General features: G+C 47.0%; 1 protein-coding gene across 1 annotated transcript in view; it reads left to right on the forward strand.

The window, feature by feature from the left end:
* TCTN3 (tectonic family member 3) overlaps positions 1-304 on the forward strand; it is a 16,661-nt gene that overhangs the window by 8,400 nt on the left and 7,957 nt on the right. The window lies entirely within an intron of this gene.

Genomic DNA, 304 nt, shown 5'->3' on the forward strand with positions numbered 1-304 from the left:
CAGGAGAGGCAGTGTTTCAGTAAGGAGAGAAATACCTGTCTGACCGGGACTCGCATCCCCATTTTGTTGAAATTAAAACAAGCCCTATTTCCATAAATGTGGTTATCATCCTATATAATAAAAGGCTAATATGCAAATAGACTGAAAGGGCAGAACAACCAAACAACCAGTCACTATGATGTGCACTGACCACCAGGGGGTATCAGCAACAGGTGGAAGAGCATGGAACATGGTGGGTTTTGGCCGAGGCAAGATGATGGAGCAGGTGAGCAGGGGTGCCAAACCAAGAAAGGGGGTCAGCCGT

This window comes from Myotis davidii, unplaced genomic scaffold (genome assembly GCF_000327345.1).
Source record: "Myotis davidii unplaced genomic scaffold, ASM32734v1 scaffold332, whole genome shotgun sequence".
In the NCBI taxonomy this organism is placed as follows: domain Eukaryota; kingdom Metazoa; phylum Chordata; class Mammalia; order Chiroptera; family Vespertilionidae; genus Myotis; species Myotis davidii.